Genomic DNA, 25,800 nt, shown 5'->3' with positions numbered 1-25,800 from the left:
AGGATGACAGCACGATGACAGGGGATGGAGAAATACAGCAGAGTTTCTGCTGTAAAAACTGCTCCATGACGACGTTATCGATACAGACACACAAAAAATACAACACTAAGAGAAAACCTACACACACCATACAACACTGCAACTGTCACCTGCCCATTTACACAAGAAGAGGTTGCGCTAGCAATCTCAGAGCTCAAAAACATGAAAGCACCTGAACCAAATGGTATCCACTCCGGAACACTGCAGATCACCCCGATCCTAACAACGTTACTAACGATGTCTTACGGCTGGTCAGCGTACCTACAGTATGGAAAACCTTCAAAGCAGCCATTATTAAGAAAACTACATCTACATCCGTACTCCGCAAGCCACCTGACGGTGTGTGGCGGAGGATACCCTGAGTACCTCTATCGGTTCTCCCTTCTATTCCAGTCTCGTATTGTTCGTGGAAAGAAGGATTGTCGGTATGCTTCTGTGTGGGCTCTAATCTCTCTGATTTTATCCTCATGGTCTCTTCGCGAGACATACGTAGGAGGGAGCAATATACTGCTTGACTCTTCGGTGAAGGTATGTTCTCGAAACTTTAACAAAAGCCCTTACCGAGCTACTGAGCGTCGAACCTGCAGAGTCTTCCACTGGAGTTTATCTATCATCTCCGTAACGCTTTCGCGATTACTAAATGATCCTGTAACGAAGCGCGCTGCTCTCCGTTGGATCTTCTTTATCTCTTCTATCAACCCTATCTGGTACGGATCTCACACTGCTGAGCAGTATTCAAGCAGTGTGCGAACAAGCGTACTGTAACCTACTTCCTTTGTTTTCGGATTGCATTTCCTTAGGATTCTTCCAATGAGTCTCAGTCTGGCATCTGCTTTACCGACGATAAACTTTATATGATAATTCCATTTTAAATCACTCCTACTGTGTACCCCCAAATAATTTATGGAATTAACTGCTTCCAGTTGCTGACCTGCTATTTTGTAGCTAAATGATTAGGGATCTATCTTCCTATGTATTCGCAGCACATTACACTTGTCTACATTGAGATTCAATTGCCATTCCCTGCACCATGCGTCAATTCGCTTCAGATCCTCCTGCAGTTCAGTACAATTTTCCATTGTTACAACCTCTCGATACACGACAGCATCATCTGCAAAAAGCCTCAGTGAAATTCCGATGTTATCCACAAAGTCATTTATGTATATTGTGAATAGCAACGGTCCTATGACACTCCCCTGCGGCACACCTGAAATCACTCTTATTTCGGAAGACTTCTCTCCACTGAGAATGAGATGCTGCGTTCTGTTATCTAGGAACTTTTCAATCCAACCACACAATTGGTCTGATAGTCTATATGCTCTTACTTTGTTCATTAAACGACTGTGGGGAACTGTATCGAACGCCTTGCGGAAGTCAAGAAACACGGCATCTACATGTGAACTCGTGTCTATGGCCCTCTGAGTCTCGTGGACGAATAGCGCGAGCTGGGTTTCACACGACCGTCTTTTTCTAAACCAATGCTGACTCCTACAGAGTAGATTTCTAGTCTCCAGAAAAGTCATTATACTCGAACATAATACGTATTCCAAAATTCTACAACTGATCGACGTTAGAGATATAGGTCTATAGTTCTGCACATCTGTTTGACATCAGCGAACAGGGATCCTTCGGAGCCAAAGATGCTTAGTAAACAGCCTAGCAAAGATTCAGGAGAAGCTACTGTGTAAGCGCTTGCAAACACACAGAGCTCTCAGGGGTATAACACCAGTTCAGCTTCAGAACTGGCAGATCAATAAATGATGCCATTATCCAAGCCCTACACATAGTTAATGCTACAACACAGAAATACGCCATGGGAATAATGATTGACACTGACGGAGCATTCGATAATCTCTGCTGGCGCGCAATATTTCAGAAGTTAAGACATCTGGAGGTACCACAGTCACTGTACAACAGTTTCCTAGACTCCTGCAAAGACCGAGTAGTCGAATGGCAGATGGACAGCCGGAAAGTATATAAAGGAATTACCAAAGGCTGTCCTCAAGGGTCGATATGCTGCCCCGTCTTTTGGGATATAACAATCGAATCCCTCCTACAACTTCTGTATAGGGATGACGGGTCAGACGGAATTGTCGCCTACGCAGATGACCTACTAGTTGTAGTCACAGCGGACAACAGAGCCCAGTTGGAAAAGGAAGCCAGTGGAATACAACAAACAATTACACAATGGTCTCACAATAATAAACTCAGGATAGCCCGAACCAAACAACATACACATTTATGAAAGGATCACTCCAAAGGAAACCTTCAGTTAAAATTGGGGACACAAACATCAAAAGAGCAAACGTTACGCGCTATCTTGGGGTACATTGGAATTTCCACGAACACATAAGGCTAACAACAGACAAAGCAGAAAAAATACTACACAAACTAGTGAGACTAAATTAAAAATAGTACAGATTACCTCTGTCAGTAATATGAACATACCACTGTGCGCTTTTCGAATCAGTACTCAGCTTTGCAGCTAGCACTTGGCCACGTAGACTGAACCTGGTCACCAACAAGGTTTCGGTCAGATGAGGACACAGAACTGTCCTGCTTAGGCTATCTGGAGCCTTCGGCACCACCTCAGCTGATGCACTGTGTGTGGTGCTCGGAATATGCCCCATAGGTATCACGATCAAATACCGAGCAGCAGGGTAATGGTTAAAGATACGGAGACTAGGTAAGGTACACACAATAACTGGTGCGCCGATAGAGACGATACGTTACCTTAAAATATGACGTTGATATACATGATAAGGTGAATGGGATGTAAGTGATAAGGGACGTAGACTGCACGACTTCCTCCCTGACGTAAGGGAGCGGTTGAGAATGAAATATATCGGTTCCACCGCGGTATGGTACATTTCTTAACCAGACACGGACCTTATTCCACATATCTCGTTAGTCTGAGGCAGACACCTACTTGCGGGTAATACGCGAACAATAGACATACGCTACATTTAGACTACACAGAAACAGACATAGAAATATACACAGCAATAAGAGACGAAGAGCAATGGGCACAATTAAACGTATTGACAAACAGCATTTCAAAAACATTAATTTTAATTTTAATAATGAACAGACTCAACTGCACCGTTTACCTAGAAATTTACCTAGGTTTCAGTCGGGATAACCCAACCTTCTTCAGAATAACAGTATCTATGGTTTGTCCACAGCGGACATCGTCAAGCTAAAACTGGAGTTCCAGTACAGCACACGTGGCTGCCGCATCGCGGTCGCGAAGTGGGGCCGAGGCAGTGCCAGATAAGTTTTACATTCTGACGATAGTTTATGGATTTGTGGTACTAGCTTGACGATGTCCACTATGGACAAACGATGAAGACTGTTATTCTGAAGAAGGTTGGATTATCCCGACTAAAACCTGGGTAAATTTCTAGGTAAACGGTGCAACTGAGAATGTTCATTATTAAAATTAAAATTAATATTTATACAGTTGCTGACAGGGCCGCGAAATGTTGAAGATATTTAATTTCAGAAACAACACATGAAGAGTACATGAGGACGCGACATAACAGACATGCCTATATGCAACGTAAAAAAAATCTCCAGAGGATGGACAGCGATACAAACAGAGACAGCGAAAACAATGACAATAAGGAAGAACAAGAGGAGGAAGCCGAGATTTGACAGTAAATAAGCATAAGGTGCTGGCGGTCTAGCCAAGAAATCACCAAATGCTATACACGGATGAACACCTAAAGTTAAATACACAGGATTAGTAATGAATAGCATACCCCCAGATGAACCATGGACCTTGCCGTTGGTGGGGAGGCTTGCGTGCCTCAGCGATACAGATAGCCGTACCGTAGGTGCAACCACAACGGAGGGGTATCTGTTGAGAGGCCAGGCAAACGTGTGGTAGCTGATGAGGGGCGGCAGCCTTATCAATAGTTGCAGGGGCAACAATCTGGATGACTGACTGATCTGTCCCTGTAATACAAACCAAAACGGCCTTGCTGCTTTGGTACTGCGAACGGCTGAAAGCAAGGGGAAACTACAGGCGTAATATTTCCCGAGGGCATGCAACTTTAGTGTATGATTAAAAGATTATGGCGTCCTCTTGAGTAAAATATTCCGGAGGTTAAATAGTCCCCCATTCGGATCTCCGGGCGGCGACTACCCAAGAGGACATCGTTATCAGGAGAAAGAAAACTGGTGTTCTACGGATCGGAGCGTGGAATGTCAGATCCCTTAATCGGGCAGGTAGGTTGGAAAATTTAAAAAGGGAAATGGATAGGTTAAAGTTAGATATAGTGGGAATTAGTGAAGTTCGGTGGCAGGAGGAACAAGACTTTTGGTCAGGTGAATACAGGGTTCTAAGTACAAAATCAAATGGAGGTAACGCAGGAGTAGGTTTAATAATGAATAATAAGATAGGAGTGCGGGTAAGTTACTACAAACAGCATAGTGAACGCATTATTGTGGCCAAGATAGACACGAAGCCCACGCCTACTACCGTAGTACAAGTTTATATGTCAACTAGCTCTGCAAATGATGAAGAAATTGATGAAATGTATGAGGAGATAAAAGAAATTATTCAGGTAGTGAAGGGAGATGAAAATTTAATAGTCATGGGTGACTGGAATTCGACAGTAGGAAAAGGAAGAGAAGGAAACGTAGTAGGTGAATATGGATTGGGGCTAAGAAATGAAAGAGGAAGCGGCCTGCTAGAATTTTGCACAGGGCACAACTTAATCATAGCTAACACTTGGTTCAAGAATCATGAAAGAAGGTTGTATACATGGAAGAACCTGGAGGTACTAAAAGGTTTCAGATAGATTATACAATGGTAAGACAGAGATTTAGGAACTAGATTTAAAATTGTAAGACATTTCCAGGGGCAGATGTGAACTCTGACCATATTCTATTGGTTATGAACTGTAGATTAAAACTGAAGAAACTGCAAAAAGGTGGGAATTTAAGGAGATGGGACCTGGATAAACTGAAAGAACAAGAGGTTGTACAGAGTTTCAGGGAGAGCATAAGGGAGCAATTGACAGGAATGGGGGAAAGAAATACAGTAGAAGAAGAATGGGTAGCTTTGAGGAATGGAATAGTGAAGGCAGCAGAGGATCAAATAGGTAAAAAGACGGGGGCTAGTAGAAATCCTTGGGTAACAGAAGAGATACTGAATTTAATTGATGAAAGGAGAAATTACAAAAATTCAGCAAGTGAAGCAGACAAAAAGGAATGAAAACGTCTTAAAAATGAGATCAACAGGAAGTGCAGAATGGCTAAGCAGGGATGGCTAGAGGACAAATGTAAGGATGGAGAGGCTTATCTCATGAGGGGTAAGATAGATACTGCCTACAGGAGAATTAAAGAGACCTTTGGAGGAAAGAGAACCACTTGCATGAATATCATGAACCCAGTTCTAAGCAAAGAAGGGAAAGCAGAGAGGTGGAGGGAGTATATAGAGTGTCTATACAGGGGCGACGTTCTTGAGTTCAATATTATGAGAATAGAAGAGGATGTAGATGAAGATGAAATGGGAGATACGATACTGCGTGAAGAGTTCGACAGAGCACCGAAGGACATAAGTCGAAACAAGGCCCCAGGAGTAGACAACATTCCATTAGAACTACTGATAGCCTTGGGAGAACCAATCTTGACAAAACTCTACCATCTGGTGACCAAGATGTATGAGCCAGGCGAAATTCCCTCAGACTTCAAGAAGAATATAATATTTCCAATCCCAAACAAAGCAGCTGTTGACCTATGTGAAATGTACTGAACTATTAGTTTAATAAGATCAGTTTGGATTCCATAGAAATGTTGGAACACGTGAGGCAATACTGACTCTACGACTTATCTTAGAAGAAAGATTAAGGAAAGGCAAACCTACGTTTCTAGCATTTGTAGACTTAGAGAAAGCTTTTGACAATGTTGACTGGAATACACTCTTTCAAATTTTAACGGTGGCAGGGGTAAAATACAGGGAACGAAAGGCTATTTACAATTTGTACAGAAAGCAGGTGGCAGTTATGAGAGTCGACGGGCATGAAAGGGAAGCAGTTGTTGGGAAGGGAGTGAGACACGGTTGTAGCCTCTCCCCGATGTTATTCAATCTGCATATTGAGCAAGCAGTAAAGGAGTAGGTATTAAAATCAATGGAGAGGAAATGATGTTCACCGATGACATTGTAATTCTGTCAGAGACAGCAAAGGACTTGGAAGAGCAGTTGAACAGAATGGACAGTGTCTTGAAAGGAGGATATAAGATGAACATCAACAAAAGCATAACGAGGATAATGGAATGTAGTCTAATTAAGTCGGGTGATGCTGAGGGAATTAGATTAGGAAATGAGGCACTTAAAGTAGTAAAGGAGTTTTGCTATAATAACTGATGATGGTCGAAGTAGAGAGGATATAAAATGTAGGCTGGCAATGGCAAGGAAAGCGTTTCTGAAGAAGAGAAATTTGTTAACATCCAGTATTGATTTAAGTGTCAGGAAGTCATTTCTGAAAGTATTCGTATGGAGTGTAGCCATGTATGGAAGTGCAACATGGACAATAAATAGTTTGGACAAGAAGAGAATAGAAGCTTTCGAAATGTGGTGCTACAGAAGAATGCTGAAGATTAGATGGGTAGATCACATAACTAATGGGAAGGTATTGAATAGGATTGGGGAGAAGAGGAGTTTGTGGCACAACTTGACAAGAAGAAGGGATCGGTTGGTAGGACATGTTCTGAGGCATCAAGGGATCACCAATTTAGTACTGGAGGGCAGCATGGAGGGTAAAAATCGTAGAGGGAGACCAAGAGATAAATACACTAAGCAGATTCAGAAGGATGTAGGTTACAGTAGATACTGGGAGATGAAGAGGCTTGCACAGGATAGAGTAGCACGGAGAGCTGCATCAAACCAGTCTCAGGATTAAAGACCACAACAAGAACAACAGCATAGAAAATAGTATTTCTCTACTAATATCCATTTGTGTGTGTATATATGTGTGTGTGTGTTTGTGTGTGTGTGTGTGTGTGTGTGTGTGTGTGTGTGTGTGTGTGTGACTGGCGGTAAACAGCTAGAAGAAACCATTCCGAGGTATTCGCCGTCAGTCACTTTCGGTAATGATACAAACAAATCTCTCGTCTATCCTATCGTATTTTTATATTCTTCTTAAAAACAACAAAATTTTAGCAGTAAATTGTTTTTATTTTGAAAAGTATTATTATATGTAAATGCTGTAGATAAAGCAAAGAAAAGAAAGCTGCAAAAAGGTGAAAAACAAAAATTGTATGATGTACGACCTGTTTTAAAACATCAGGTAACAGGTCTACAATTTGGCAATAAATAAATAAATATGCCCTGTCAAACATATGGCAATGGCTTGCCGCATTTCAGCTGGTAGCAACGAAGGTTGCCACTGGGTAGTGTGATTAATTAACTGATCTTAAATGAACATTTTTTGTGATTTGCTAACTTATAAAGGTGCTTCTCTGTTGAGTTAATATCTTGTCTTCCCAATCTGCTTGCTTTGTGTACTTGCAGATGCGCTTGGTGGAGCGTTGTTGCCTCGGGTGCTGATGAGGGTTATCGGTCTGAGGAAGGAACAACTGAGATGTGAGCTATGCATGTGCAGCCTTCCAGAAGAGTGTACATGGCAGAGCTGTTCTCATGGATGTGCAGTGCGGCTGTGTAAATGGTGCCGGTAACCGTGGCCCAAAGTGGCTTGGTGAGTGCCGGAGTTGAACACTGCGCCATTTCTCTGTGGACGTAGAGTAGAACGTTGTGTTCTTAGAAAAATGGTTCAAATGGCTCTGAGCACTATGCGACTTAACTTCTGAGGTCATCAGTCCCCTAGAACTTGGAAAAACCTAGCTAACCTAAGGACATCACACAAAACCATGCCCGAGGCAGGATTCGAACCTGCGACCGTAGCGGTCGCTCGGTTCCAGACTTCAGCGCCTAGAACCGCATGGCCACTCCGGCCGGCTGATCTTAGAAGACAGTCACCCTTTCGCACGCAGGCTTACAGGGTACAGGTTCAAACCGCTCATTGTTCTATTCCGTTGGAGATTTGAGTCTTATAGGCTCCCAACTGTGGTCTAGGGGAAGATCTGCCTCGAGCGCCGAACGGGCATGTTGTTCACCTCATCGCACCGTCGGGCACCCTGCACATCTTTTCCTCAGTCTTGTTTGTGTCTTCGTGTGTGTCGTATCTTTGCCTGGTCCGTAACGTTAGCTGTAGTCCACTCGTAATCCGCCATGGGTTCCAAGTATATTCCAATAAAAGATACAGCCAAAATTAGTTTCTATAAATCCACATGTTCCTTACATCCTGGATCTTTGGAGATTCATGACTGGCTCGTTGAAAATCTCATGTAACATCTGATCAGGTTTATATTGCGTGTTTTGAATCTGAAAACTATCTCTTTTTCGTAAAGTTGTCGGATCCACTGCAAGTAGATAGGTTGATTTTGAATTATTGTTCCAAAATTAACTTTAAACATGGTCATCGTTCCGTAAGTATGGTGCATCTTGCGAACCCGGAACAGTATTACATCACTGTCCCAGTGCTCAATTACCCGCCGAAATCTGATGACAGTTTACGAAAGGAGGTCTTGTTCCCTTACCGCTATGTGAGGGGTTTACTACGCGAACATTGGTCCAGTCAACACTGGCTGCAATGTTATAGCGGAACCCGTTCAGCGGTAGTGGTAGTTAAACGTAACATTCCTTCACTTTGACAGGTGTGTGGTTATCGCATACATATCACCTACAGTGGGCAAATGGGGACGTGCTTTCTCTGCAAGGAAAGTGGCCATCTTAGATCTAACTGCCCCCGATCTAACTGCCCCCGGTGTGTGTTTGTACTGAAGTCCTCATTTGAACAGCGTAGTGAATTGACGTCAGCTAATCTCGTTTTTAGTGCTCACGAAGTTAGTGCCACTTATTTCCCTGGTGCAATGGTACAACAGAGGGATGTACAGCTGTCTGCTCCCGACTTTCCTTCTTTACCTTCGCAGCACTGTGCTGAAATTCTTCTTGCCAAGTCGGTAGCGTTGGCAGTGCAGCATAAGAGACGTCGTACGTAGATGGTGAGGAGTGAGACACGTCTGCTCCTCACCCACCCCTCCTGTGGTAACTTAGCCGGTTAATGTATCTGGCACTGCTGAGTGCTGTATTCCTGATTTGGTCGGTAGTGCCAAAACAGCCGATGAGCTCTCTAGTGTTTTCCTAGTATTCCTCCCGAGCCATTCAAGAGAGAGGAAGTTGTTGAGCCTGCTGATGTTCCAATGATTCGACAGTAGCAACTGAAACCTCTAAAATTACCTGTTCCCTTGATGTCACCCATTCAGTTTACGTCGAAACGATCAGATGTTCTTACTCCAGTGGAGGCGACTGGTGGCCCTGAAATGTCACCTGTCAAACCAGATGTTGTGGTGCCTGACCCCTGTCTTGCGTTTCGAACTGAATTGCAAGTATCCCATACTATGGAGTGGATCTCAGCGAATCCTTTTTTGCCACTCAATCTGGTTAATGTTCAAGAACCACCAACATCTCCGACTACCAGTGTTGTGTTACGTCGTAGTCGTTGTAGACAACACGTCCAAGCTCAGCGGCCGGTGGCCGTGAAGCAGAAACAAAGATCCCAGAGGCACGGGTGGGAGACCACCACCCTCTGGCTCGTCACTGGACTCGGTAATGGATCTTGACACTCACTGATAACGTTTTTTGTTATTAAAGTATGCAGAATAAATCGAAGTAAAACGGAGAAATGAGAACAGCGAGAACTTAACATCAGGAATGATGTTCACGACGTAGATAAAGTTAAGGAATTCTGCTACCTAGGCAGCAAAATAATCAATGACGGACAGAGCAAGGAGGACATCAAAAGCAGACTAACACTGCGAAAAATGGTATTCGTGACCAAGAGTAGTATCAAACATAGGCCTTTATTTGAGGGAGAAATTATTGCGAATGTATGTTTGGAGCACAGAATTATATTTTGGTAATGAAAAATGGATTGTGGGAAAACCAGAACAGTAGAAAATCGAAGCATTTGAGATTCGGTGCTTCAAGTGAATGCTGAAAATCTGGTGGACTGAGAAGGTAAGAAATGAGGTGATTCTACCCGGAATCGGATAGGAAAGGAAAAAGAGGAAAACATTGACAAGGAGAAGGGACAGGATGACAGGACATCTGTTAAGACATCCGGGAATGACTTCCATGGAACTAGAGGGAGCTGTGGAGCGTAAAAGTTGTAGAGGAAGACAGATTGGAGATCTGTTGAGGAAGAGAGAGACTGGAATACATCCAGCAAATAATTGAGGACGCAGTTTGCAAGTGCTTCTCTATGGTGAAGAGTTGGCACAGGAGAGGAATTCGTGGCAGGTCGCATCAAACCAGTCAGAAGAATGACGACTCAAAAAAAAGTATGCAGGTTTACGTTTTACTTTCTTTGAATGTTAATAGTATGGAATCGGATCTGCGGCAAGTGCAGCTGTCGTATTCCTGAAACAAATACAATTTACTTCCATTTCTGTCCCTGGCTTTTGCACTGTTTCATCATGTGGCTGCTGAATGTTCCACGGGGCTGCCTTTTTTTTTCTTTTTTTTTTTTAAAAAAAAAAGGGAAGCATTCCCTTTGAAGGGATTGAAGTTTTTGGTAAACCTAGAGGAACAGGTTCTACAAGCACTTTTCTTCACCTGACCTTGATTCCTTGATTATTCTTAAGGCAACGTCCGGTACTGAACGCACTTCTGACCGTTCCCGATTTTATAAGGAAGAAGTGGTTTATATCGGGTGATCAAAAAGTCTGTATAAATTTGCAAACTGAATAAATCATGGCATAATGTTGAAAGAGAGGTACAAATTGACACACATGCTCGGAATGAAATGGGATTTTATTAGAAACAAAAAAATACAAAAGTTCAAAAAATGTCCAACAGATGGCGCTTCATCAGTCAGAATAGCAATAATTAGCATAACAAAGTAAGACAAAGCAAAGATGCTTTTCTTTGCAGGAATTGTTCAATATGTCCACCATCATTCCTCAATGATAGCTGTAGTCGGGGAATAATGTTGTGTACAGCACTGTAAAGCATATCCGGAGTTATGGTGAGGCATTGACGTCCGATGTTGTCTTTCAGCATCCCTAGAGATGTCGGTCGATCACGATACAGTTGCGACTTCAGGTAACCCCAAGGCCAATAATCGCACGGACTGAAGTCTGGGGACCTGGGAGGCCAAGCGTGATGAAAGTGGCGGCTGAGCAGACGATCATCACCAAACGACGCGCCCAAGATGTCTTTCACGCGTCTAGCAATATGGGGTGGAGCGTCATCCTGCATAAACATCGTACGTTCTAGCAGATGTTTATCAGCCAGGCTGGGGATGATTCGATTCTGTAACATATCGGCGTACCTCTCACCCGTCACGGTAGCAAATTTTACCTCTCTATCTACATTATTCCCTGGTTTTTTAAGTTTTCAAATTTATAATGACTTTTTGATCACCCGGTATATTAGGGAGAAGCCAGCAGTATATTTTGATAGGTGGTGGTTTTGTGTGATGCGGCCTGTAGATCAGTCTACAAATTTTAATTTCTGTCTGGAATTGTAAGACTTAGTTCTTTCCTTGAAACAGCAACATGTTTCGTTCTCTAACTACCCAGCTCTTGTCAGATATTATTTCTACTTCCAGCTGTAGGCTTATAGCTTTCATTTATCTGATAGAATGTGTGATAGAATTTTTCTGTCCATGCCATCCCCACTAGCTTCAGAACGAAGTTTTAAGAGGAGGGTTTGTGCCCAACTCCTTTACAGTTAGTCAGACAGCAACTAGTAAATTTCGCCCGATTACCTTATTAAATTCAGATTATAAGACTTTGGAGGGGGTGGGCGAATAGCGGCAGGGAAAGTTATTGCTTACCATCAAAGTTGTATTCCTAGTCGCACTGCTCTGAATCCTGAGACAGAATGTCTTGATATAACATAGGTGGCCACCGTTACTTCTGTTCCTGGTGCCTTTCTTTTTTCAATTTAGACAAGGCATTCTTCCGAGTCAGCCATGGTTTCCTGTTGCAGGTACTGGAAGCCGTTGGATTCACAATTCACGCGCGCGGTGTCTTGTTCAATTTGTTTACGGGGATACAAGCCTAGGTGGCTGACAATGGCCAACTGACGCCCCCCTTGGGAGTTTTCCTCAAGGAAGTCCGTTTTCAGCGTCATTGTTTGTTCTATCACTTGAGGCCTTTCGTCGACGAATCGTCGCCCAGTTGCAAGAATGGACACAATTGGGTGAGATGGTTTCGGTGCGCGCATTCACGGATGATGGGATGGTTTTTCTCCGTTATCCTGCCGAAATTCCATTGCTCAAGACTACGTTCGATATCTATTTCCTTATAGCTACTACCCACATCAACGAAGGCAAATGTTTGTTGATGAAATTACGGTTTTTTGATAACGCAGTAATTTCGTGGTCTGTGGTGGTCGAGAGACGAAGATCTTTGGGAGTCGTAATTGACCGTTCTCCACTCCAAATGCTACACTTAATTGGAAGTCGGTTACTTAGGAGATAGAAAGGAACAATCCTGGAACATGAACAGCGGTACCTTAAACTGCTTCTTGTCAAATCACATTACGTCGTCAGATCTTTCACCTTCCCCCGAAGATGACTAGGAAATTAAAATAGCTGTCTAGTCGTTTTTATACGGAAGTATCACATTTTTCGATTACGATACGAGGTGGTCACACTTGCATATTCTCTCTGGAGATATTCAAAGAAAAGTGTCTGTGGTATTTCTTCTGTGCACCATGCTGACTATCTCTCAAGCAATCCACAGTTTCACAACTTGGTTGTTTTACTGTCTGCGGCGACTTAAAACGTCTGTGAAGTTTATATTGCTGCCAGTTATTTGGAGGTGACATTTTACAGACTCCATCTCACTATCACAGTTTCGTTAATCAGGAGACTGGTTGATTCTATAGCGCCAGTTGGGCAGGAATCACTGCAAGCTTCTTAGAAGACTGTATAGTTTCATCTGAGCCTTGGGCTGTTATACCAGTAGTGCTGCCGTCCTTGAGGTATCACGTGGTACGTAATCTATCATCCATCAATGAGCGCGTGTTTCGTATTGGACTTCGTGTTACGGATCAGTGCAGTCGCTGCCTCGCCATTGACACGCTTTAAGATAGACATGGTCACGAAGCGAAGTGGTATTAGCTTAAAAGACCACTAGCGTTTCTAACTCGATTCTTCAAGCTATCTTTTCGGCTGATATACTACTGCGTCTTTACTCCTCCTACTTTCCGAGAGCAAAGACAGATATCATTGCAAGATTGTCAGGCCACTGTGTTAATTACGTTGCAGCTGGAAGGGCCAATAGCGACGCTTTCTGCTTCCACCAGTACATGGTCACTGCCTACTGGAAGTGTTCGCATCTGTCACGGTATCTCGACTTATTGTCCAATATGTAGAACCTTGTATGTCATTGTCTATGGGTCGGCTAAGTTAACCGGTCCTTGTGGTATTCACATCATGCTTCCGTTCAGGAGTATCATTTTTATCTCCCGGTTTGTCTAGTTTATCTTCTTTAATTAATAAAAATAAAATAAACAAAATTGTTGCAAACAACGCCTGGAAAAGAATATTTTCTTCTTTTGTAAGCTACAGAAGCCACTTAAGCTGAAATTCGTTCCTGTTTCATTCATTTTCTTTTTGTGTAGGAAGTTTTAAGGACTCAAAAAAGTTAAATAAGTAAGAATTTAAAAAAGTTATAAAAAGGCCAGCGCCATGACGGGGACCAGCACTGTGGCAGGTCGGGAGGGGGGAGGAGTTAGGCGTAATGGACAGGCCTCAGGATTAGACCCCTGCCCATATTTTCTCTTCCGAGCTTGAAGCTGGCTTTCCTATCGGTACAAATATTTCCGGTATCGATAAAAAGAAAAATACCTGAACAGACTGCTAGCATGTGATGTTAAAAGAAGTGGTAGAGTGTGTGCCTGGACACCGAAAGATTCTGGACTCTATTCCTGGGTGAACCACTTTCCACACTGCTTTTAAGCAAGCAAATGAAAAGAGAGTGGGGGTTGCATCTTTCACTACTAATCGAAACGTCATCGATCCCAGGTTCGAATCTCGGCACGGTTTAAGTTTAGAGGAAGTACATCAGCAACGGTGGCCTCATAAGGTGCCATAAATGTTCTGCCAACGGCCTTGAAAGCAGACGAAGCGGAGGAAGAGTCAGCAATGGTCGGAAGAGTCAGCAATGATCAACGGTATGAGCATACAGAAGGCAATGAAAACCACTTAAAAAGTGTCTTGACGACTTCCCCATTGACAAAGGATTCTGGACTAGTCCCCTAGTCGGATCTCTGGGAGGGGACTGCCAGGGGAGACGGAGGTGACTATGAGATAAAGAATGAATAACTAACGAAATGATAACGTTCTGCAATTTGGGTTTTGAATTTTCAGTAGTTTGAACGTGATGGAGAGGCTAGAAAATGTGAAAAGGGAAATGTAAATGTCCAGTCTAGCTATGAGGGGACACGAGGAGGCAGTGAAGTCAAATCAAGGATAACTGATTACACGGGTTTTTAGTAATATCCACAGCAGCAGAAAAAGGTATAATATTTTATCATACTGCATAAGGAGGTAGGACAGAGAGTTAGTTACTGTGAACAGTTATGCCACAGAGTTGTCGTCATAAGAATCGATAGCAAACCAACGCCGACAACAACATTTCAGATACACATGCCGACGTCGCCAGAAGAAGATGAAGTGACAGAGGGAGTCTATGAGCATTCAGACGCTGCCACGCCCTGTCCAAGCACATCTTTGGAGCGTGGACCGTGCGGCTTTAGAAGCGACAACGTGGGGGACTTGGAATGTGGCGGACGACGTGAGCGGTGGTTATACTCACGGGAAGTGTCAGTCTGAGTTCGGCTTGCGTGCTGGCTGTCGGGCCCCATGTCGCGGATCGATGGTTCTTTGCGTAGGGGTAATATTTGAAACTGATTAACGGTAGGCGTTTGAATTTGTTGTGATCTACAGGGACCAAGTGTGCGGGATCCTTCTAACCTGGTAAATTTGTTACGTCGATCCCTGAGGTTTTTTTCATTGAATATTGTTCTAAGTGCATTACTGCCAGTTTATTTATTATTGTTATTATGTTGGTGGCATTCACCGATTGTATAGTCCGCGGGTAGTTTCTTGCTACGTTTGTAAATTTCTTAAACGAATTTTGTAATTTTCTTGCCAGTCTCCCAATATAATTGCCTCGGGATTTACCGTGCTCCATCCCTACTGATTTCAATAAGTATAATTGATTTATATTATGAGCCTGCTTATAGCCACCTGTGTCCCCTACGTCTTTTCTAGAAGGTGAATTTTGAACCGTTAGATTTGTTAACTGTCCTGAGCTCGAGCCAGTGGCTGCGGACACTGTGTATCAGTTGACTTCATATCGTCATTTGAAAAGGTTTAGGCAAAATTCTATTGATCGGAGCTTGCTTAATTGCGCTCTGAAGACCATTCTCTTTCTGCCTTATATCTTTGTTACTGACATTATTAAAACGCCCAGATTTCAAGCCCCTGAAGAGGGGCAGCTGCCTTTTCAGTAGTTGCAGGGGCAACGGTCTGGATGATTGACTGATCTGGCCCTGTAACACTAATCCAAATGGCCTTGCTGTTCTGGTACTGCGAACGGCTGAAAGCAAGGGGAAACTACGGACGTAATTTTTCCCGAGGGAATGCAGCTTTACTGTATGATTAAATGATGATGGCTTCCTCTTGGGTAAAATATTCTGGAGGTAAAATAGTCCCCCATTCTAATCTCCGGGCGGGGACTACTCAAGAAGACGTCGTTATCAGGAGAAAGAATGCTGGCGTTCTACGGATGGGAGCGTGGAATGTCGGATCCCTTAATCGGGCAGGTAGGTTAGAAAATTTAAAAAGGGAAATGGATAGGTTAAAGTTAGATATAGTGGGAATTAGTGAAGTTCGGTGGCAGGAGGAACAAGACTTTTGGTCAGGTGAATACAGTATAAAATACAGTACAAAATCAAATAGGGGTAATGCAGGAGAAGGTTTAATAATGAATAAAAAAATTGGAGTACGGGTAAGCTACTACAAACAGCATAGTGAACACATTATTGTGGCCAAGATAGAGACGAAGCCCACGTCTGCTACAGTAGTGCAAATCTATATGCCAACTAGCTCTGCAGATGACGAAGAAATTGATGAAATGTATGAGGAGATAAAAGAAATTATTCAGGTAGTGAAGTGAGACGAAAATTTAATATTCATGGGAGACTCGAATTTGAGAATAGCAAAAGGGAGAGAAGGAAACATAGTAGGTGAATATGGATTGGGGCTAAGAAATGAAAGAGTAAGCCGCCTGGTAGAATTTTGCACAGAGCATAACTTAATCATAGCTAACACTTGGTTCAAGAATCATAAAAGAAGGTTGTATACATGGAAGAATCCCAGAGATACTAAAAGGTATCAGATAGATTATATAATGGAAAGACAGAGATTTAGGAATCAAGTATTAAATAGTAAGACATTTCCAGGGGCAGATGTGGCCTCTGACCACAATCTATTGGTTATGAACTCTAGATTAAAACTGAAGAAACTGCAAAAAGGTGGGAATTTAAGGGGATGGGACCTGGATAAACTGACTAAACCAGAGGTTATACAGAGTTTCAGGGAGAGCATAAGGGAGCAATTGACAGTAATGGGGGAAAGAAATACAGTAGAAGAAGAATGAGTAGCTTTGAGGCATGATATAGTGAAGGCAGCAGAGGATCAAATAGGTAAAAAGACGAGGGCTAGTAGATACCCTTGGGTAACAGAAGATATATTGAATTAAATGGCTGAAAGGAGAAAATATAAAAATGCAGTAAATGAAGCAGGCAAAAAGGAATACAAACGTCTCAAGAATGATACTGACAGGAAGTGCAAATTCTCTAAGTAGGGATGGCTAGAGGAGAAATGTAAGGATGTAGAGGCTTATATCACTAGGGGTAAGATAGGCACTGCCTACAGGAAAACTAAAGAGACCTTTGGAGAAAGGAGAGTCACTTGCATGAATATCAAGAGCTTTGATGGAATTCTAGTTCTAAGAAAAGAAGGGAAAGCAGAAAGGTGGAAGGAGTATATAGAGGGTCTATACAAGGGCGATGTACTTGAGGACAATATTATGGAAATGGAGGAGGATGTAGACGAAGATGAAATGGGAGATATGATACTGCGTAAAGAGTTTGACAGAGCACTGAAAGACCAGAGTCTTAACAAGGCCCCCGGAGTAGATAACATTCCATTAAAACTACTGACAGCCTTGGGAGAGCCAGTCCTGACAAAACTCTACCATCTGTTGAGCAAGATGTATGAGACAGGCGAAATACCCTCAGACTTCAAGAAGAATGTAATAATTCCAATCCCAAAGAAAGCAGGTGTTGACAGATGAGGAAATTACCGAACTATCAGTTTAATAAGTCATAGCTGCAAAATATTAACGCGAATTCTTTACAGACGAATGGAAAAACTGGTAGACAAGGGTCTCGGGGAAGATCAATTGGGATTCCGCAGAAATGTAGGAACACGTGATGCTATACTGACCATACGACTTATCTTAGAAGAAAGATTAAGGAAAGGCAAACCTACGTTTCCAGCATTTGTAGACTTAGAGAAAGCTTTTGACAATGTTGTTTGGTATACTCTCTTTCAAATTCTGAAGGTGGCAGGGGTAAATTACAGGAAGCGAAAGGCTATTTACAATTTGTACAGAAACCAGATGGCAGTTATAAGAGTCGAGGGATATGAAAGGGAAGCAGTGGTTGGGAAGGAAGTAAGACAGGGTTGTAGCCTATCCCCGATGTTATTCAATCTGTATATTGGGCAAGCAATAAAGGAAACAAAAGGAAAGTTCTGAGTGGGTATTAAAATCCATGGAGAATAAATAAAAACTTTGAGGTTCGCCGATGACATTGTAATTCTGTTAGAGACAGCAAAGACTTGGAAGAGCAGCTGAAGGGAATGGACAGTGTCTTGAAAGGTGGGTGTAAGATGAACATCAACAAAAGCAAAACGAGGATAATGGAATGTAGTCGAATTAAGTCGGGTGATGCTGAGGGAATTAGATTAGGAAATGAGTCACTTAAAGTAGTAAAGGAGTGTTGCTATTTGGGGAGCATAATAACTGATGATGATCGAAATAGAGAGGATATAAAATGTGGAATGGCAATGGCAAGGAAAGCGTTTCTGAAGAAGAAAATTTTGTTAACATCGAGTATAAATTTAAATGTCAGGAAGTCGTTTCTGAAAGTATCTGTATGGAGTGTAGCCATGCATGAAGTGAAAAGTGGACGATAAACGGTTTAGACAAGAAGAGAATAGAAGCTTTCGAAATGTGGTGCTACAGAAGATTGCTGAAGATTAGATGGGTAGACAAAATATGTATTGAATGGAATTGGGGAGAAGAGGAGCTTGTGGCACAAGTTGACTAGAAGAAGGGATCGGTTGGTTGGACATGTTCTGAGACATCAAGGGATCACCAATTTAGTATTGGAGGGCAGCGTGGAGGGTAAAAATCGTAGAGGGAGACTGCAGTAGGTACTTGGAGACGAAGAAGCTTGCACAGGATAGAGTAGCATGGAGAGCTGCATCAAACCAGTCTCAGGATTGAAGGCCACAAGAACAACAGATGTTTTTTGGACCCTCTTGTGAACTTATTCGATATTTGTTGTTATTCAGTGCTATTGATCTTGCCAAATCAATTCCTTGTTTTAATAAGCAATGGAATGTTTCTATTTTACATGAACCTGCTTAAATGCTTTTGTTAAATGACTTTCAAGTACCAGTATTGATAAATGTAAAACTGTTCTTTTCAACCGTAATACCTTGAGTACTAACCTTGGTACCTGTGTTTCACCATATGTCTTTGGATACTAAGAAATGTTATTTGGGAATTTGTCAATGTTGTTGGTGTTCCCTAGGCTCACTCTTTCTCATTCCTTCCGCTTGCAAGCAACCTAGTTTAATAATTGGTAGCTACAGCGTGGTTGCCCTTAGAGGTTGGTGATTTGATAGACTTATCGTTAACCAAAACAATCTCAAGTACTATTTAAAGTTGAAACTATTGTCTCGCTAAACTTAATGGTTTTTGTTATCCTTTGCTTGGCAGAATCTAACGGTGGTGAACTCTCAGGTGTACCCGGCTGCATTATGGGACCACAAGCCTTGGTGGTGGTGAGCTAACTACGATCGTAGCAACACCAATGCGAAAACCAAATTCGCGGCCAGTCTGAGGATGGGGAGGTCACATGACTGTGCGGATGCGCGGAATTATGTGGAGGGCGGCGCATGTTGGTCAGGTGAACATTGTCGCCGAGCACTGCATCGGTACCCTTTCCGAGTTAGAGCGTATCATCAGGTTTTTTTTTATGGTAGTGGCCCGTATCGGTCTCGAGCGTACCGCATGTAGGCACAGATTGTGCACTGGTTTCGCCACTGCCGAGGATTTGTTTTCGACAGTGACTGATACCGAATTGAAACTGACTGTTGATCAACACCAGAATACGGTCATGAATTAACAGATTACATTGAGGGCTTTGGAGTGGGAGGCAGTGAAGGTACTAGTGAGATAGAAAACCCTGGGCTCTTTTAAAATACCGAAGATCTTCAGAAGCGCGGAGCTCTGGAACTGGTGCTGTACAGTTTAGCCAAGTTGCCCAGCTCATTTCTGAACAGATACGTGGAACTGAATTTCTTGATAGTGATACCAACCAGTAACTAGTCATATTATTGTGGTTTCCCGTAGATATGGAAAGGCAAGTTTGAGTTTACAAGGTGTCTTGGGAAATAGTTATTCAGCTGATAAATCCATGCCGTGACGGCTCTCTGTCCAAGATGGCGATTGCTGTTTTATCGGAGATAGGATGCTTGCGAGAATCACACGCACATGTGCTGAAGGAACGGTTGTCTGTCAGGGTTCAGAGTGATCTGGCAAATTAATATTTCTTTCTGGTACAGCATGATGGTGAAAGTTTGGTGGGGTACATTCACGAAGTGTGTGCAGCAGTTGTCAGCAGTCAGGTAAGGGTCCCACCTAGGGGATAGGGTTGGCCGATAACACCAGTTTTGCTAAATGGTGGTTGCTATCGCTTGGTCGGCAGGGTCGTTTTGCTCATCAATTCCGATCCGACAGAAAGAAGCACTAAGTAAGCTGACGGCATAGGAGCTTGCGGCGGTATCCAACTTTAGCGTTGGGGAACGTGTGTAACACAGCGTTTTCTCCGCCTCGTGATGACTGGGTGTTGTGTGCTGTCCTTAGGTTAGTTAGGTTTAAGTAGTTCTAAGTTCTAGGGGACTGATGACCATCGCTGTTAAGTCCCGTAATGCTCAGAGCCATTTGAACCATTTTTGTAACACAGCGAAGGGGATGGCCGGTTCTTGTGGGCCAGCATTAATCAAGAGCCGCTGTACGCTTTAGTGGACTCTGTTAACAGTATTTCATTACCAAGCCGCAGGCAGTATTCTGGATACCGGTCGATTTGCTAATTCCCTGATTTTTCAAGTGTACACAGTTCTTGCAAGACTGTGAATGGCCAGGCTCTTTCCTTCGTGGGATCAGTGAGTATTTCTTGTCGCATTGGGGAGTTTTCTTGGCCTTTGGAGAAATTGGGGTGGCTGACAGTCTTAGTATGAATCTTGTGTTGGGATGAGACTCTGTAAATAAGACAGGGCTGATTTTAGATTACGTCAGGAAGGAAGTTTTACTTCGGGTCTCGACCTGTGCTGAAGCTTTGATTCTGTCAACATTCCGGATGCTCCAGGGTTTGTAATGCGGACAAAAGTTGTAGAGAATTCGAAGAGGGCCATTTATCATCTGAGTAAGCTCATGCTCTCATTGATGTTTTGTAGAGCTTCCCCGAAGTAATGAACAACACCGAAAAGGGGGTCGGATTCTCCTCTCCAATGTGGTTCCTGTCAGGCAATTTCCTGCCTTCTATCTCCCCCAGGATGGAGGCTCTACATAAGCTAGTGGACAAGATGTTGAATGATATCATTGGACCATGGATGTCCCTATATGGATTTTTGGTCGCTAAGGGCATTCTGACCATGATCTTTTCGTTATTTGGCCCCTTGGGGGTAATCATTAGTGATTAAGCCCCAGTGTTTTAGGTTTCTGAAAGTTTTGCTTGCAGTTGAGGGTGAAACACAACCCCACAGCATCTTATTATCTGAACCCTTCTTTGGTAAACGGGTGAATTGGAATTAAGAGTACACCCTCATCATATTCCATGCTGACGTCAAACAAAATCGAACCATTACTTGCCCTGGTTAAACTTCGTTTTAATACTGTAAAACATGAGGCCTTTGAGGTGATCCCAGCATTCCTCATGTTTACATATTCCCTCAGTGTGTCCTTGTCCAGCATCTGGTCGATCCTGGACCTGCTGCACAACGAGATTAGTCCAGAGACCATCAATGCCAATAGGCGCGACGCTAAGGTCAATATCGAGAGCACATCAAAAAGTAAGAGGCTCGATTTTTGGAGCGTATATTGTGTGGCTTGAGAAGCGATGAGGTGGGGACTTTCAGCCAACGTGAGCAGTGGCGAGGACAGAGGTCGAGGGAAGCGTTAGTTTCAGTTCGAAGTGTGTGTTGGCCATCGGCTTGCGTTGCGGATCCTAAGGTTTGTTACCGACTTGTCTCCTGAACACGCTCGATGTGTTTCCATCGAGGACGTGAGGAAGGCAACTCGTCACAGTCACACTCTGAGCAAGAGAGAGAAAACTGTTTGCTGTACCACGTTTGCTTCGGACAACATCAGGACCCTGTCTTCAGCTCACACCTCACAAGACCTCCCCAGTGAGTACTTCTCGGAAACCTCGTATTTCTCGGAGCTAACTTTAACTGAGCAAAAGTCCCTTCTGAACAGTGTCTGCGTTTCAGTGGTTGGTGTTCTTGTGTCCCTCCTGTTGTGGCAGGAGCCTTGCTCAGGCGTGACATAGCTTAGCGAGGTACGTTGCCTCCCTGTTCATGCTTCATCTCAGCCTCCTGGTTTAGAATTCCATTACTGCCACAGGTGTAGTGCCTCCAGATTTGAACGTAATGTCCTGTGTTACCATCTAAAGGTGGGTCACACTGGTGCCCTATTTGCCTAAAAGCTTAATTATTATTATGGAGTTTTTTTGTTCTTTTCCTGTTCACTTTTGTTTTATGTATTATTATTAAAATGTTGTGCTGATTCCCAGCTGAGACTGACAAGTGTCTTGAAACTTAAGTCGCGAGGTATTCCATAGTAATTTTCGTGAACCATTAATTGCTACCGCCAACGAATCATAGCTTTCTGGCTCATGCTGGAGGAAGTTCAATAGCCAACCTTTCGGTAGTATATACGTACACGATCTGAGTTCGGTCCGAAGTACCGACTCGTTGGTTCGTTTCGGCTCCGTAGCAGGGGCCTCATAATGGAATCTGATTAATGGTTGGCGTTTGAACTTATTCCAGTCTAGAACAAGCTAGTGGGCGTGTCCTTTCGAACCTCCTAAAAGTGTTACTTCGATTTGCGAGGTTCTCTTATTAGAAATTACTCTGAGTGCATTGCTTTCACTCTATTTATTATTATGATTATTCTGTTGATGATGTTCATCGACTGTCATTCTTCGAGTAGTTTCTCGCAATGGTTCTATAACTGGTATGCTAGTTTTGCACTTATCATGTCAGTCTACCTATGCAACTGACCTGTGCTGACTGACGCAGCCTCTTTTGTCCCCCCACACCCCTGATATCAATTTGTCTAACTGTTAATAATATTATATACCTGCATATAGTCACATGTGTCTCCTGCAGGTGTTCCGTGATGCGATTGCCAGGATTTTGAGCCGTTCGATTCGCTAACTGTCCTGATTGCGCGCCAGTGGCGCCGAGCACTGTTGATCAATTGACTTGGTATGTTATTTGAACAGGATTTATTAAAATTCTCTGGAGCCCTTTGCTATTCTGATTTATAGCTTTGGTACTAAAGTTATTAAGATCCAAAACATTTTTTGGAGTCCTTAGTGAACTTATTCGATATTATTATTATTAAATGTTATTAATCTTGCCAAACCAGTCATCATATCTTAATAAGCAATGAATTGTTTCAAATGACTTCCACGTTTCAGTATTGGTAAATGTTTAACTGTTCTGTTCACATTTGTTACCTTGTGTATTAACCTTGGTATCTGTGTCTCACTATATGTCTTTACACATTACTAAATGTCGTTTAGGAAATTTGTCAGTGTTGCACATGATGTTCGATCCCATCCTTTCTCAGTCCTTCCAACTGCAATTAACCAGGGGCGGAACCTAGAGGAACTGACAGAGGTAATTAAGTACGTATAGAGTGTGGAAGAGCGAATGGACACTGGGAGATGGAATGCGATTGCAGAAGAAGTAGAAGAAGGGATAAGGGAGAGAATGAGCTTGGTAGTCGGAATGAAAAATGAGAAAGACTAACAGAGTTCGGCAATAAATTTCTCCTAGTAATAGCGAATCCTGTGTTCAAGAAGCATAAGAGGAGGAGGTACACTTAGAAAAGGCCGGAAACTGCGCTCTTTGTTGCAACAATGCCCTCGTACGGACACGTCTGAATCGCTACATATGTTGTTGTTGTTGTTGTTGTTGTGGTCTTCAGTCCTGAGACTGGTTTGATGCAGCTCTCCATGCTACTCTATCCTGTGCAAGCTTTTTCATCTCCCAGTACCTACTGCAATCTACATCCTTCTGAATCTGCTTAGTGTATTCATCTCTTGGTCTCCCTCTACGATTTTTACCCTCCACGCTGCCCTCCAATACTAAATTGGTGATCCCTTGATGCCTCAGAATATGTCCTACCAACCGATCCCTTCTTCTGGTCAAGTTGTGTCACAAACGTCTCTTCTCCCCAATCCTATTCAATGCTTCCTCATTAGTTATGTGATCTACCGATCTAATCTTCAGCATTCTTCTGTAGCACCACATTTCGAAAGCTTCTATTCTCTTCTTGTCCAAACTATTTATTGTCCATGTTGCACTTCCATACATGGCTACACTCCATACGAATACTTTCAGAAATGACTTCCTGACACTTAAATCAATACTGGATGTTAACAAATTTCTCTTCTTCAGAAACGCTTTCCTTGCCATTGCCAGCCTACATTTTATATCCTCTCTACTTCGACCATCATCAGTTATTATAGCAAAACTCCTTTACTACTTTAAGTGCCTCATTTCCTAATCTAATTACCTCAGCATCACCCGAATTAATTAGACTACATTCCATTATCCTTTTTTGCTTTTGTTGATGTTCATCTCATATCCTCCTTTCAAGACACTGTCCATTCCATTCAACTGCTCTTCCAAGTCCTTTGCTGTCTCTGACAGAATTACAATGTCATCAGCGAACCTCAAAGTTTTTATTTCTTCTCCATGAATTTTAATACCTACTCCGAATTTTTCTTTTGTTTCCTTTACTGCTTGCTCAATATACAGATTGAACAACATCGGGGACAGGCTACAACCCTGTCTTACTCCCTTCCCAACCACTGCTTCCCTTTCATGTCTCTCGACTCTTATAACTGCCATATGGTTTCTGTACAAATTGTAAGTAGCCTTTCGCTCCCTGTATTTTACCCCTGCCACCTTTAGAATTTGAAAGAGAGTATTCCAGTCAACATTGTCAAAAGCTTTCTCTAAGTCTACAAATGCTAGAAACGTAGGTTTGCCTTTCCTTAATCTTTCTTCTAAGATAAGTCGTAAGGTCAGTATTGCCTCACGTGTTCCAGTGTTTCTACGGAATCCAAACTGATCTTCCCCGAGGTTGGCTTCTACTAGTTTTTCCATTCGTCTGTAAAGAATTCGTGTTAGTATTTTGCAGCTGTGACTTATTAAGCTGATAGTTCGGTAATTTTCACATCTGTCAACACCTGCTTTCTTTGGGATTGGAATTATTATATTCTTCTTGAAGTCTGAGGGTATTTCGCCTGTTTCATACATCTTGCTCACTAGATATTAGAGTTTTGTCAGGACTGGCTCTCCCACGGCCGTCAGTAGTTCCAATGGAATATTGTCTACTCCGGGGGCCTTGTTTCGACTCAGGTCTTTCAGTGCTCTGTCAAACTCTTCACCCAGTATCGTATCTCCCATTTCATCTTCATCTACATCTACATCTACATCTACATCTACATTGATACTCCGCAAGCCACCCAACGGTGTGTGGCGGAGGGCACTTTACGTGCCACTGTCATTACCTCCCTTTCCTGTTCCAGTCGCGTATGGTTCGCGGGAAGAACGACTGTCTGAAAGCCTCCGTGCGCGCTCTAATCTCTCTAATTTTACATTCGTGATCTCCTCGGTAGGTATAAGTAGGGGGAAGCAATATATTCGATACCTCATCCAGAAACGCACCCTCTCGAAACCTGGCGAGCAAGCTACACCGCGATGCAGAGCGCCTCTCTTGCAGAGTCTGCCACTTGAGTTTATTAAACATCTCCGTAACGCTATCACGGTTACCAAATAACCCAGTGACGAAACGCGCCGCTCTTCTTTGGATCTTCTCTATCTCCTCCGTCAACCCGACCTGGTACGGATCCCACACTGATGAGCAATACTCAAGTATAGGTCGAACGAGTGTTTTGTAAGCCACCTCCTTTGTTGATGGACTACATTTTCTAAGCACTCTCCCAATGAATCTCAACCTGGTACCCGCCTTACCAACAACTAGTTTTATATGATCATTCCACTTCAAATCGTT

The sequence above is a fragment of the Schistocerca piceifrons genome, chromosome 2 (assembly GCF_021461385.2).
Source record: "Schistocerca piceifrons isolate TAMUIC-IGC-003096 chromosome 2, iqSchPice1.1, whole genome shotgun sequence".
Taxonomy (NCBI): domain Eukaryota; kingdom Metazoa; phylum Arthropoda; class Insecta; order Orthoptera; family Acrididae; genus Schistocerca; species Schistocerca piceifrons.
Note: the sequence above shows the minus strand (reverse complement) of the source record.